The sequence below is a fragment of the Danio rerio genome, chromosome 24, assembly GCF_049306965.1.
Source record: "Danio rerio strain Tuebingen ecotype United States chromosome 24, GRCz12tu, whole genome shotgun sequence".
Classification (NCBI taxonomy): Eukaryota; Metazoa; Chordata; class Actinopteri; order Cypriniformes; family Danionidae; genus Danio; species Danio rerio.
Window position 1 is genome coordinate 32,299,592 of NC_133199.1, and position 14,585 is coordinate 32,314,176.

Genomic DNA, 14,585 nt, shown 5'->3' on the forward strand with positions numbered 1-14,585 from the left:
AATGTTTAAGGCATGTTTTATGTTTGTAGTTTTGTCTTTTCATCATGTTTTTTGTCAGCTTAAGGCCATATTTCGGCTATTATACAGTTTGGATGTCTTCGCTAGTGTTCTCATTCTTTAATAATTGCTTTGATTTACATGATGGTGGCACAGTGGCTCAGTGGCTAGCACTGTCGCCTTACAGCATGAAGGTTGCTGGTTCGTGCCCTGGCTAGGTCAGTTGTTGTTTCTGTGTAGAGTTTGCATGTTCTCCCTGTTCATGTGGGTCCTCCAAATGCATGTGGTATAGGTAAATGATTGTGTGACCTTGGGAGTGTGTGAGTGTTTTCCAGTGCTGGGTTGCTGCTAGAAGGCCATCCGCTGTGTAAAACATGTGCTGGTTAAGTTGACGGTTCTTTCCGCTGTAGCGACCCCTGATTAATAAAGGGACTAAGGCGAAGGAAAATAAATGAATGAATGTTATACATGATTTTAGTCTTATTGTTTGGGTTTAAAATTGGGTATCTAAATTATAATTAAAATTCTATACGACTTAATTTATATTATTATTACGATTATATCGTTATTATGGTAGATACGTGAGGGTTATTTTTTTCTTTCACTAAATGTTGACGTGTAAAATGTCACTGATTGTACACTAGAGGGCAGTAGGTAAACGTCTAAAAATATATATTTGTTGTAGTTTTGTTAGAAAATAGAATAATGTGTAAATTTATAACAAATAAATATTATAATATAATATAAAATATAGTAAGAATAACAAATACCATAGAATATATTATATGAAAAAAATGTATGTTATTATATGAATCTTCAAAATAGAATTAGAACAAAGACTATATAGGTACTTTGATTAGAATTAATTTTACATGACTAAATAAGGTCATTCATTTTCATAAGGTCATGTAATAATTTCACTATTTTTTTGAGGGGGGGGGGGGGGGGGGGGGGGGGCTCATATTATATCAGTCTTCTCATTTCATGTTTTTAGTTTCCTTCTTCATCTTCTATATTCTTATTTAGGTATTTCCAAGTGCTTGTTTTTTATTTGATGCATTTAATATTAGTTGCAAACAAATTTGATGGAGTTTTCATTGCATTTGCATATAGCCTATTAATGATCTCGTTAAATTGATCACAGTAGTTAATCTCATGGTCTTCTCTCAATTACTTAATTTTCAAAGTAGGTTTGGGTCTCTAAATGCTCAAATAATTAAATTATTTTATAAATTATATAATTAATGCATATCTTATTAGGCTAATTAATATGCTTTGGATGAGTAGACTAAAAGTGGCACGGTGGCTCAATGGTTAGCACTGTCACCTCACAGCAAGAAGGTCACTGATTCGAGTCTCGGCTGGGTCAGTTGGCAATTCTGTGTGAAGTTTGCATGTTCTCCTCGTGTTCTTGTGGGCTTCTTCTGGGTGCTCCGGTTTCCCCACACAGTCCAAAGACATGTGTGTATAGGTGAATTGAATAAACTAAATTGGCCATAGTAGTGTGAATGGATGTTTCCTAGTACTGTGTTGCAGCTGGAAGGGTATCTGCTGTGTAAAACATATGCTGGATAAACTGGCGTTTCATTCCGCTGTGGCGACCCCTGATAAATAAGGAACTAAGCCGAAGGAAAATGAATTATTTTTTTTTAGTTCTTGTATTGTCACAGTAGTTTGGACCTCATTGTCTTTTCTTAGTTTTATTCATTCTCAAAGTAGGTGTGGGTCTAAATGCTCAAATAATTCAACTATTATAAATTATATAACTAACCCATATCTAATTAATATGCTTTGGATGACTAGGCTAAATAAAATCAGCATTGATTCATGTTTTTAAGGTTATTTTTGTTTTGTTCTTGGAAATTCATAATCACCTTTTTTAATTGCGAATTTTAGTGGGCTTAAATTTGTTTAGAATTTACAGTTTTATCACACACTTGAAGTTTTTATTTACTATGAACAAAACCTTAGAAAGAGCATGCTGAACTGTAAACGAGCAAAGTAAATAATCTACAGCTTCAGTTTTTAGGGTCACGCATACCTGACCGCACATCACTTAAAATACCTCAACATCTCCACAGCACTGTCTCCATGGTCTCATCATCCTGATTGTGTTTGTTTAGCAACCGGTCCTTCTCACTCTCAAATATTAACAAACCCCTCTCCAGCCGTGGTCATTTCTGCTGTGGTAGCAGGTTTGTGGGAAAAATGCACCGACAGCCTTTGTAAACATTTTGTGAGTCGCTCAGTCGCTTGTCCCCGTAGATTCCCGCTCTCTGGACAAATACTGCGCGCTTTTTTTTCCCGCGCTCAGCTCAATTCAGTTTTGACAAGTTCGCCATTGTGTTCGCCCTCCCTGAAGCACTAGGCTCACCTCAAGGATAAATGTGTTTGCTGGTGACCTAGTAAAACTAACAGCCGGCCGGGCTTGTGCTCATTGTGTCAGACTGGCAGAGAGCCCCACAGTCACTGTTCACCACACACACATTAGACAAGAGTTATTTTTGGGTTAAGTTACACCAAGTCTTTGTCTTCAGCACAGACCCTAATAGCTCCATCCATGCTCAGATTTATATATATATATATATATATATATATATATATATATATATATATATATATATATATATATATATATATATATATATATATATAAATTGTAGCATATTTAGAAACAAACTGACATACATTTGTAGGCAAAACACTGAGGATAAGCAAATCGTACTAAATTGTACGAATTAGATCGTACGAATTCATACGAATTAGCCACTAAATGAAAAAGTTACGAATTGCCGTGAGATTGTGTTGGGATGCAGCACTTAAGACACATTCATATCCAATAATAATAATAACTAGCCTATAGTAGTTAGCATTAACACCAATAGACTATATTATACCAATAGATTATATTACAAGCAATTTTGTCATCTGTTACATTAAAAAGAGCAACAGACTTTTGTGGTTTAATAAAATGTAAATAATGGCTCCCAAATATGAGGTAAAACCCCAATAAAGGTTTAATAAAGACAACATTATTTTAGGTGTCCACTGCTCTCTATTAGATGGTGCCATTTGGTGAGCTACTCGCACTAGCTGTAATTATTTTTTATGGCAACAAATGTTGGCCAACATTCATCGATATGTTTTGCGTCTTAAATTTCTCATGTGACTTGAACATGAACATGAAAGAAATTTAGGCAAAATATAGTGGAAAAAATATATAATTTTCCCCCTTGTTTAATAAAAGATGAAGCACAATTGCTGTTTTGTTAGACATTCAATAAAAAATTTTAAATTGTTTTAAAACATGTTGTTGAACAAAAAATTATGAAAACACTAACATCATCATGTATTAGCCCGATCTCACTAAAAACATGACTATTTTATGTATTGTCAGACTGTTAATTTCGTTGACGAAAAATTTTCGTCACAATTTTCGTGACGAACAAGTTTCTAAATAAAAACGAAATAAAAATAAGTGATGATGATAACTGTAATTGAAAAATGTACTGACATTTTTGTTAACTAATAAAAGAGTCGAGAATGTGACTGAGGGATTTTTTTATTTTTATTTTTTCAGAATTTTACTTGGTGTGTGATTCATGATCCACACATGCACATTTGAAAAGTAACTGCTCCACAGTAGACACAGGATGAAATTACATCATCTTCCATAGGGGCCTTGGTTTGGTTAAACTATAATAAAATGGCAAAAGGCTGAGAGAAAAGGAAGATTCATGTTAGATGTCAAGACAAAAAGATCGTAAACTGTTTGGAGAGGAAATAGCTGATAAAAAGAACAAAACTTAAGCGACGTCAGCAAATCATGGAATCATAACGGAATTCACGCAAGGATAAACTCAAATCTTTTTTGTTTGCCCAAGTGTGTGCTTTTGCTTGACTGAATTGGAATAGCCTCTAGCTAACGTAGATTTAGTCTACTAAAATCTTATGAAATTTAGTCGACTAAAATTTAGTAAACTAAAATTATTCAGAAGACTAAAATATGACTAAAACTTATTTTAGTCAGAGAACTAAGACTAAAACTAAATCTAAATTTGCTGTCAAAATTAACACTGTTGTCAGATAAGGGATCAGAATTGGGGATGAGCAAATTGTACTAAAATGTATGAAAGAGATTGTACAAAGTCATATTAATTAGCCATGAAATCAAAAAGTTGACAATTGCCATGAGATTGTGTTAGCATGTACATGTTCTGTAGATATGAATGAACGCTTGACTAAAAAAATGAACAGACTGATGAACTACAGAACCGTATGTACAGGCATGTAGTGTTTCTTTACAAAGTGACTGCCACCTACTGGCTGGGTATACATGCAACAGCTTTTTAGTAATTTTGTGAGTATAAATGGAGGTTGGAGCCAGCTTCAAGTGGGTGGGCCTTGAGCTCCAAGTAGGCTGTGCACTTGCAGTTTTTATTTATTTATTTTATGTATATGTGTCTTCTTCGTGACACAGAGTCCAATATTGTACTTTATGAATTTCTACACCTACCCCAACCCTAAACCCAACCTCACAGTAACATGATGTGTTTTATTATTGTCTACTCCTCCTACACCACCTAAACTTATCCTACATGTGGCATAAATCCCTCCCACTTAGAGGTCACCCAACCTACTTGCGGTGTCATCCCTCCCACTTGAAGACCTCCGGCTGCAGCAATACCTACTTGAATTTTGTGGAATGCTTGGACGAGGATCATTTTAACATATGCTGCTGTCCATATTTAAAGAAAAGTCCATTCAAGAACACAGCAAACCTAATTTAATCATCCTAAATTTCATTCATTGATTTTTGAAGGTGATCAATACCTCGGTAAGACTAACTTGGTGAGCTTTATGCTTTCTTTTGTGACGACACCTGATTACTGTCAAGTCTGGTTCCACATAAGAGCAGTGTGAAATGTGTGTAGCAGTGTATAATAATTCTGTTTGAGAGTCTAGACTTTCATGTCAAGAGTTTGAGTCCGCAGCTCAGAATGGCAGAGGCAGTGGAGGATAGAAAGAGGTGAGTGATGTGTGTCAGAGATCGCAGAAATGAGAAAAGCCCAACCATCCGAAAAGAGGAAAGCAGAGAAGTGCAGTTCAAACACTCCAAACATTGATTTAAACAAAAAAATGGTTTCATTAAATATAGTCGGAGACATGGTGCCGCAGTGGTTAGTCTTACAGCAAGAAGGTCACTGGTTTGAGTCCCAGCTTGGTCAGTTGACAATTCTATGTGGAGTTTGCATGTTCTACCAATGTTGGCATGGGTTTCCTCCGGATGCTCCAGTTTCCCCCACAGTTGAAAGGGTGGGTGGATGGATGGATGGATGGGTCATTGGGTGGGTGGGTGGATGGATTAGATTAGAGGGTGGCTGAATGGTTGGATGGATGAGTGGGTAGATAGATAGGGTCAATAATGAACAATCCAAATGGTTGGATTAAAGTATTATCTAAATACAATTGAAAAATTAACCCATCATTGGGTTTGACTATTTGTTAAAATAACCCAGTTGCACAAAAATAACTAAACCTAATTTTACTCAAAAAACTATAAATTCTGAATACAGAGTTTTCCCAGATGTCTGTCTATATACGATAAAACAATTGTGTCGGCAACCATTCTATAGGCAATCATTGTTATGCACTTACAAAGGGAGGTTCATTCCCTATCAAAGATTCAGTTGCATTACTGTAGCCTTAGATGTTAATATGCATCCCTTTGGACACTGTGCTTCGGCTTTGATCTGAGACATCATGAATACTTTCCTCCATTCCGCTCTGAAATCTGAAGCCGGTCTAAATTTTGCCATCATCATCAGCTTCGTCTTCCCCACAAGTTGCCAGAAGACCCTCAATTGCCAATAATTACGAAAACTCGGCGCATGAACGAGCTCTAAAACTGATATCATTTAAAATTCTCCTTCTTCCACGTATGTGAAATATTTCATCCGCTGAGAGAGTCGTTTTTTGCACAAAGAAAACCGGGCTCAAGTTAATTTAACCTTGCTCTTCCCTCGGGCTCGGCCCTCCGGAGGATCCACGCACTTCTTCTGTGCAGTTTCGCAGTTTTACGCGGGTGGAGAAGCTGCTGCGGGGCTTCTGATGCGGTAGGAGGTTAATCTAATATCACATGATGAGCCAAATCTCAAAGGAGTCATGTTTACACCTTGAGGCACACAACTTCGCAAAATAAGTCCCAGGCTCAAAGTGCTCATCATCATCATCACCATCATCATCATCATCATCAGTGTAATCGTAACATTCATCATCTGCATCATCCTTATGGCAAGGAACGTCAATATTTCATCTATAAACCATGCTGATATCCACTTGTAGCCTACCCATTTTTAGAAACCAGTACCTATCTTTTACATTATTACTAGTACTTATTCATTAGCCAGCTTCTTTAGATATTTTAGATACAAATAAATGTAGGCATATTCACTTTTGACAAGTAGCCTTTTTAATCCAAATGTGTGTAGAGTTATACAATATACTAGTAGTTATTTCTGTGTTTGTATTTCAAAAGTTCACACTTAGATATTGCTTGATAATAATAGAAGGTTTTGCATGCTGTCTTGGGAGAATACCCTGAACTCGGGGATAATTGAGCCCAGGGCTCCCGTCTGGTCAATGAGCATGTAAGTGGGTACAAGATCAGGTAGTTCTCGAGAGCTCCAACTGCTAAAGGAGGAAAGGGGGATAAGGAAGTAATGCTAGTCTGGCTATTATTGTGAGTTTGGAATGATCTGATTGGCTTACTAATGATTACAGATGAGATAACAGCCACAATCAATCATATCACATGCTCCTACCGAAATTAGTTTGTAAAACTTTACTTATAAATAGTACCTGCAAGTACTTTTTTTTTTATAAATATCTTATTTATTAGATACTTTAATACTTTATACTCTATATATAGGCCCAACGCAATCTCATGACAATTCGTACAATTTAGTACAAATTGCTCATCATCCAATGACGGTTGGGGTTAGGGGAGTGGTTGGGTGCCATGCCTCCTTTTTAAAATTGTACATTTTCCTTCGACTGAACTTGTACGAATTCGTACAAATAAGCCACTAAACTGACAAAACATAAAATAATTAAGTTTCCTCGTGAGATCAGGCTAATAGGCCTCATATTACAGGTTGTATGTGTTACATGTACAGATCAGCTAGTATCTGTTCAGTATTTATTAGATACTAGAAACATTTTTCCATTGTATGGCATGGCACTGTTTCGTACAGCTCTCTTTTAGGTGCTTTTTAACTGCATTCTGTAGCTGGTATTTTTTTATTATCACCTCGGTTGAGGTTCCAAGTGAGCCGTTGCATTGCCAGTTACCACAGTTGATCAATGATTGGTCTGAGGAGCAGCCATGGCCTAATGAGAGAGTTGGACTTGTGATCGGGAAGTCGGAAGCTCTGGCAGGGATTGTCAGTTGTGGGTTTGATGAACCAGCGCTCACACCAACCTCGATGCCAAGAGAACAGTGGGATAAAAGGGAAGGGAAGTAAGAGGATAAACAGTGAACATAGGTTGATAGGTTGATCGGGCATCTTACGATGATGCCTAGAGACTCAGAGTGGGGGTACCGTCTCTGTAATATTTCTATAGAGTGATTTGACCCCCTGATTTAACCTAGGAGTGAAGAGAGGGTTATAGGATTGTTAATAGGAAACGAGGAAATAGAGGGAGGGACGGTGGGTTCAAAAGGACAAGAAGAAGAGTGCGAGAGGGCTGGTCTGCCTTAAATAAGTTTTAGGGAGTAGGTGATTGGTTAAGAAGAGGAAGTGGTATTTGGTTGATTTTAGGTTGGTTGTTGGCCATTGTGATCGGCTTGACGTTGGGTTCTGACGTCAACCCGATTTTCATTTCCAAACGCCAAAAGTATCTGGATGCAGCCTTTATGATGCAAGCTGAGATTGCATCCCTCAGAGATGCAATGTCAGACAGTATGCAATCAATGGAGCTAGTGACGTCACTGTGAGAATTGGGGTTAGGTGAGTGCATTAAAAAGCATTGGGTGCAGCTTAAATTGCATCTGCACTGAGTCTGCAGCCAGACCCCCCTCTAGGCATAGCAGGCACATGACGTCAGACTGACTTTGGGGTGCAAGGCATGGTCGCCCAACTGCTCGCTGGGCTCCCCAATGGCTGCGGGTGTGCGTTCATGGTGTGTGTGTATTCAATGCGATTTATTTGCCATCGGAACTAAGTTGGGAATTACTTCAGCAGACCAGTGCGATCAGATGATTGTTGTTCAGAGGATAATACTTTGTAACACGTAAACAGTCTTAAAGGAGGGTTGGTGTCGTGATCTTGTGGTCTTTGAGTACGCATGCGCATTAGATTAGACGACTTGAAAATGCAGATATTGTCTGATTCAAACGCCTAGAAATCAAACTTAAGATTGTTGTTTAATTTTATTGGTGACTCCAAATATGATATTTACTCATAAGCTTGGCAAACAGCTTTGGAGAATTTGATGTTTCCCCATTCAAACAGAATGCTGAGCATACGCCATTGAGCAGGCATGTCCAAACTCGGTCCTGGATGGCCGGTGTTCTGCAAAGTTTAGTTCCAACCCCAATCAGACACACCTGTGCTAGCTACTCAAGCTCTTACTAGGCTTTCTTTGCAGGTGTGTTGAGGCAAGTTGGAGCTAAAATCTGCATGACCCCACCCTCCAGGACCGAGTTCGGACACCCCTGCCATAGAAGCATTATAAAGGCGGCCGCCAAGTGAAATTACTTGCCTTAAAGCTTATATCTGATGAAAAAGTACTACCTATTTAACAGGAACTGGTATCTAATGTGTGTTCAATAGTTACCAGTATCTAATGAATGACTACCAGCATAATAAACAAGAAATAGTATGAAATGTATAAGCAAAAGTACATCATGAAAAGACACTAGTATATTTTGTATTATATATGATTGCATGTAAATGGATATTATATGATTATACCTGTTAAACAAGCTTGCCATATCACCATTGTCTTGAAGGTTTGTTCATCAGTTGAATCCCCCTGGTCAGCAGTAGAGGTGATTGTTTGAAGTGCACATCAATGGTGGCCTCTGGTGGCTGACAGATCCATACAGCTTTATTTCTTTCTCCCCACCGTGTGTTCTCGTTCTCAGGCAGTTTTGCACTGCAAACAGAAACCCTTGAGAACTGAGCTGGTGTGTCCTTGTGTTTGAGGTTCAAAACCTGGAGAATGGTTCACAACATCTTGGTAAAAAAAAAAGCTGAAAGAGCACTTCTGTAATGTGCTGTCAATGTATCATGAACTAGTTTTAAAGTACAAAGCTAAGATGTCTATAATCTCAAGAAACTGTCCAACTCTAAAACATGCTTTGTTTCAGTCTAAATGTAGGTGAAATATACACAAATGGATGGAAACTTTGAAATATTTTTTTATATATTATTATTGGTGGGCCGTTTAGCGATAAAAAATATCACTGTTAATCTATTCTCAAAGTTGGTTGGGAGCTATGATGACTTTCACTTTGATATTTTAGCGCAGATGTATACCTGGCCAGTAATCTAAAAAAGTGACAAAAAAGTGCCCTTCAGTAAATCAGCAGGATGCCTGACTGCAGTTCGGCAGTTTCACTTTAACTCATGAACATTTCATTCATGCCTTCGTGACAAACTGGGGTATTAGATAACTAAGGAGTAAGGACTTGTGAGAGTGTTATGGAGTTTAATAACGCAAACCAAATGGAAAGGGAAAAAAAAACGTATGCATTTCGTGATGTGTGTGTGTGTGTTTGTGTGTTTGCGGTCCTTTACTGAGAGTTGCCTGTGTGGATCTTGTCGGAAAATATGGTGAAAAGTCCTACATGAAATTATACGAGGCTTTAAGTGTCTCCATATAAAGCCTGAGGCAACCCATTGAAAGCAATGAAATTCCTTTTGCGTCAGTATATAGTGACGCCAAGGGGCACCTTTGGCGTCCTCATACTGACGGTCAAGGTGCTTGACCATGCTTCAGATTTTGACACCTTCAGGGTAAGAAGGGGTTCGCAGTGTTTACTTCAATAATGCCACTAATATATGCATACTCCACATGTCTTAATTCCATTTCTGTTTAGTTCAGTTATGACTTAAGTCGGATTAAGGTAATCAAAAATCACTGTTTGGAGCTTATGTACAGTAGGCCTACACTTCAAAATTCTATTTATTTTATAAAAAATTATAAATATTTGAGTTGATTTCTAATTTGAAGCCAGTTAATAAAACAAACATGTCTTTGTCACTATTAAAAAGGATTTCTTTAGTTCTCTTTTTAATTAAGATACATCAATATTTGTTACATATTTATAACATATATATATATATATATATATACCATATTTATAATATTCATTTAAAGAGGCCAAAATGGTCATTTGCTAATGAATGGGACTACATTAGTTGCACTGTATGCTGTGCGATTCTCAAAATAAAGCTGACTCATAAGAGTCTATTTGTGTGTGTGTGTGAATCAGACTACACTGGTTGCACTATATTATTTGATAAAAATAGAAAAAAGAGCAGAATGAAATAAGCGTGTTTTTTTCTCTTTCTTTTTCATGGGGCTTATTTGACAAAAAGAGCTGATTCATTTATTCATTTAGAGTCATTTCTGAGTGAATTGGACTGCACTGACTCTATTGGTGTGAACACTTAAAGAGTTTAATTAAAAAGAGTCATTATTTTGTGAACTGAATTGCATTGGCTGTATAGTAGCATGATTCACCAAGAGTCATTATGGTGGGATTTGGATTACACTGGTGGCGCTGTATGAGTGATTCCCCAAAAAAGATTTGCAAAAAGTATCCAATGACTGCTGATTGAAGATTGATGATGGGCCAACAATTTTCAATAGTTGAATATCCTATGCATTTAAAATGACAAACTATTTGCTAACACGGATGCAAACATGCCCCAGTTCACCTGTGTGCAGATTTGAGATATCGTCAATGAAATGTATAATTAATCATCAATTGTTTCTATTCTATTTTCTATTAACTTTTCTAGGTTCTATTAACTTATTTCTTTTACAATCCCACTTTTTAGCCACAGTAAAGAAAAACTAAATCATTTGGGTGAATATATTTGCATTTTGAGGGTCATTTGCACATTCTGTCATGCTAGTGACTCTGAAGAGAACATACAGTTGAAGTCAAAATGATTAGCCCAACTGTGAGTTTCTTTTTTTTTAAATATTTCCCAAATTATTTTTTACAGGGCAAGGAATTTTTCCCAGTATTTCCTATCATATTTTGTCTTCTGGAGAAAGTCTTATTTGTTTTATTTCAGCTAGAATAAAAGCAGTTTTCAATAAAAAAATAAAAAAAACATTTTAAGGTCAAAATTATCAGCCCCCTTAAGCAATATTTTTGTTTTCGATTGTCTACAGAGGAAACTATTACGTTTAGAAATGTTTTGAAAACATTTTATTTCTGTTAAACAAAAATTAGGGGGGAAATATACATATAATAATTATTGATTATTAATCAATTAATTGAGAGTTACTGCTTTCATTTCTCTAATGCTACGTCATAAGAGATAAAAGAAGCACATTTTAGAAACCAAAACATATGGGGGTAACTTCTTGATAACCAATATGCTCCGTAATGTTAAGTAACCCTTTCAATTAAATGTGTGCCCGAATACAACTTAGAGGTACGAGATGTTGAAATTCTCAAATGACTGTCGTAAACATTGGATGCGAGTACTGCTTTATGCTGAGCAACTGTAAAACAACGTCTCCAGAAGGACCCCCGGGTTAAAACAGAAGGATGTACACATGGCCCGTGTTGATTGGTTAAATTCTCGTCTCCTGCGAGACACCGTTGCCAACCTTCACATACTCCTTCTTTAAACGCTTCTGAAATACAGCTGGCCTGTTAAAAGCATTCCCTCGCTGCCTTCAATTTGGAGAACAGCGGAACGTGACAGAATCCGGAGCGGCATATTGAAGTTTCCGACTCAGTGATGCAAACCGTGACAGCTCTTCTCAGATCATAAGGCAAGGTTTATTTAATTAGGACAGATAACTGTTAGCTTATGACATGGATAAGTACACCAAATGATATTGACACATTTGAAACACAAGTGCTACTGTACGTGGATAAATTAAACACACAAAAAAATAATACAAATAAACAAGAGAGAAGGAAAAAGACTTGAACGATTGCTTTTGAATGCTACTGAATGTACAACACAGAAAGACAAACAAGGTAATGGTGGAAAGATGAGAATTTGGAAATCAAATATAAACTCATGTTTCTATATTAAAATCCTCCGGATATTGTGCTACATTTTAATGGTTATGCGATATACTGTGCGCGAGGGTATGGCAGCAAAGTCATTAAAAGGAAAGGAAAATCGATGTCTTTTTCCTCAAAGGAAAGTGGTATTGTAAAATGAATGCGTAATGGTAGCTGCCAAAGGGAGGAGGAGGAAAAACATTTTGGGTGTGATAATCTTCTGGGGTTTTGTTTCAGAATAGATGCCGAATTGAGTCATTTATATTGAAGTCAATCTGCAAATCACATCGAAACTTGAGCAGAATAAAGCTGAATAGCTGGAGATGAAAGAATGCAGTCATGCAAAATGTAAATAACATGGTTAAACACCGAACCAGTGCAACCTAGGAGACTATATTTGCAATTTTACTCTTAACGGATCTCCAGCATCCAAAGGGAAGTAAGGGAAAACCCCTCATGCAGCAGTTTAAGTCTGACTTCCATATTTATCAGACAGAACGTGAGGCGAAACAAAGGCTGATCCTCTTTCCATCTGTATGACGATCATGTACGAATGAGGAATGAACTGACAGATGGAAATGTTCTTTTTTTTGAAGAAGTACAAACTTTGAAAATGGGACGATCCTATTTTTACATTCAAATTTCCGATTTCTTGCAAAGAGATGAAAGATCATTTACATAAAAAAGATACAGATTATTTTAAATAGTTTAATATTGAAACTCAGTTTCACCCACTGTACTTTCCCTGCACGCTCTTAAACCGCGTCCTAACAAAATGTTTCCAGAACATATTTAAAGCTAAAATGAGACATTCCGGTACACTGTAAAACGCAAGAAGTTAAGCTAAAGTATTAAAGGAAACCGATTGGAACAAACAATTTAAGTTCAAAAACTAATCTTAATGAGTACTGTGAACTTATCTACTTGAGTTAATGAAGCAATTTAAGCACAGTACAACTCAATGAATGAAGAGAACTCAAACTGAGTACTGTAAAACCCAATAAGTTAAGGCAACTCAGACCGTTTGAGAAAACCGATTGCAACAAACCATTTTAGTTAAACTAATCTATATGAGTACTGCGAACTTACTCCATTTAAGTTAAAGTAATGAAATATTTAACTCATTACACTGAGTTCAAAACTCTTTTCAAATAAGTAGAATTAACTTTCAGTAAATTTTGAGTTAACTAAACTTATTTCATTGGGTAAAGTTGACTGGTGAGTTTTAAAGTGTAGGTTGGAAAAAAATGCAGCTTTGTGTTGTTTTCAAAACATTTCTTTGTTTGTTTGAACATCCTGATCTGCTCAAGAACACCAACACTGTTTCAGCCAATCAGGTGTTTTTGTGGGATTAGTCTCTGGGCAAATTGTCAATCAACAGTGGCTCATTCTGAAAACGTAGCCCTATATACATTTCTAGAGAGTGTGAATTATGTAGCCAGAAATACTTATGGCTGCATTTAGTTTTTAAAATGAAGGATACGGGGCAGTATGACGCCATTCCTTTTTGCGCTTACCAGCTGCCCGCTTAATTCCATGTGGATGACTTTTCTACTGTTACCAGTTTGTCCAGTAGCTCGCCATGTAGGTCGGCCGACTTGAGACAAAGAGAGGAGTTATCCACTATGATGGGGTTTAAATGCACCAAAGAATAGTTCCAGAAAGCGGACAAGACAAAAATAAAAGCCAAAAAATAAAATAAACAAGCTAATAACTGTGTGAGAATGTGGTAAAATCAGAAAACGTGGTAAAAATTAGGTGAGGGCTTTTCTTTTTCTGGATTGCTTTTGAAAACACTATTGGTTGGGCTTATCAGACAGCAACTTCTGTTGGATTTATGCAAGAACAGCAGTCGCAAATGGCACTCGTGAGAGAAATTTGAGATCTGAAAAAGCGTACGCAGCAGCTTCTGGTGGATTCGCAAAAAAACTCTGCAGAAAAGTATATAGCTGTACATTTTCAGAATAAGCCTGGGTTGAAATTGTATGGGAAACCTGTCTGAAAACAGTCAATTCAGACATAAAATGCCACATTTAAGCTTTAAAATGTTGATTTATGAGAGTTAGATTTTGAGAACATGGTAAGGACACAGTTTAAAGGGGCCAATCACACAGAACACATTTAAAAAATGTTTAATAGCATCCCACACATGATTTTGGACTCTTAAAACACACAGGCGCTCTAGGCTGCATGTTTTTTGTCATCTCCTTCTCACTCGGTTCTGTGTGAATGACTCCTCACAATGCGAATATTTTTCATGCACACCCACAGTTTACATAAAAACAATTCATCCACACATCCACCTACTAGACTGCAT

The 14,585-nt window shown here is 36.9% G+C and overlaps 1 long non-coding RNA gene across 1 annotated transcript; it reads right to left on the bottom strand.

Moving 5' to 3' along the window:
* Window positions 1-3,541: 3,541 nt before the first annotated feature.
* On the bottom strand, window positions 3,542-8,854 carry LOC141380726 (uncharacterized). Its single transcript, XR_012399454.1, has 2 exons — window positions 3,846-8,854; window positions 3,542-3,784 (listed from the first exon to the last, which is right to left on the bottom strand). It is a non-coding gene; the product is annotated as an uncharacterized lncRNA (long non-coding RNA).
* Window positions 8,855-14,585: the final 5,731 nt, after the last annotated feature.